Raw genomic sequence first — 1,243 nt, 5'->3', positions numbered from 1 at the left:
ACATAACTGTCAATGAGCCATAAGTAGCATAAATGATGAGAGCACTAATGAGAAGGCTAAAGACTTTCATAACTGTGGTGGCTCCTATAAGAGCCGTTTTTGGTTGCCCTTTTTTCCAACGAAGTCATCAGGCACTACGAAAATGACTTTTATAACTTTGGTGGCTCCTATAGGAGCCGTTTTTGGTCATCCTTTTGGCAATAATGTCGCCACTCACAGAGGAAGAGGAGCAGCTGAGATTTTATTTCTTTCAAACAAAGAAGTCCATACAGCTTCCCTGAACAGAAAGGTCTTTGGTCTTAATATTCTTGTTGGGGCCATTCGTCCAGGATGCCTTGAATGCTGATAGTACTGGACTGAGTACACATCTCGGCCAACATTCTCATTCTGAAAAAAAAAAATCAACATTATAATTATTTTCTCGTGATTTTGCAATGTAAAATTAGTAGGTAATGTCCTGTTGTTACGAAATTTCAACACCAAGACGCATTATAAAAGAGTTACGTCACCCACCAGTCAGAAAACCAGAACTTGCAAGAGACCTTTTTATGGCTTTCTTAGTAAATAAGGATCTTGAATGAGAAAGACAAACAACCTTGCAGAAAAGATATCAGACTAATGAGCCATTAAAATTAGTAACAATGACAATACTGAACTACTATGATGATGATTACTACTACTACTACTACTACTGCCACTGGTAGTCTAAAAGTTATTTTGTTCGTAACATAATTCAAGAAGTAAGATTACTAGCATAGGTTGAACATACCCAATCTAATACAGCAAGAGACACTCTCATCATGTAGGTTTGATCACCGAAGTGGATTCTTTTAGGTGCATATATCAGAATAACGACATGGAAGGACTCTATGTAGAATGTGTCTCTGCACTATAAAACAAAGTCAGAAAGGTAACCAGCAACAGAAAATACCAAGAATAAACAAAACAATATTAAAAATAAAATAGCAATAATAACAAAAATATTATGATTTGTAATGGTGATAGGATTAAGTGGAGTGCATATTTAGGGCAGAATTGGATTAGTAATTCCCACAAAATATGGGAAGATTAATTAGTGTGAAAAAGCTTTTTTGTAGCTCAATCTGCTCATGATTCAAGCTTAACTGATGCAAGCTGGATTACGTGTACAACTGTCCTAGTGCAAGCTGTCCAGTTGCAAAGTGTCCAAGTCATGGTGAAAACCAATCACATTTGAGACTTTTGTTGAATTTACAGTTAGAGT

General features: G+C 36.1%; 1 pseudogene; it reads right to left on the bottom strand.

The window, feature by feature from the left end:
- Positions 1 to 213: 213 nt before the first annotated feature.
- LOC138041048 (uncharacterized) overlaps positions 214 to 1,243 on the bottom strand; it is a 5,022-nt pseudogene continuing 3,992 nt past the window's right edge.

This window comes from Montipora capricornis, chromosome 3 (assembly GCF_036669925.1).
Source record: "Montipora capricornis isolate CH-2021 chromosome 3, ASM3666992v2, whole genome shotgun sequence".
Taxonomy (NCBI): Eukaryota; Metazoa; Cnidaria; class Anthozoa; order Scleractinia; family Acroporidae; genus Montipora; species Montipora capricornis.
This window is presented reverse-complemented; position numbering and strand designations above follow the sequence as displayed.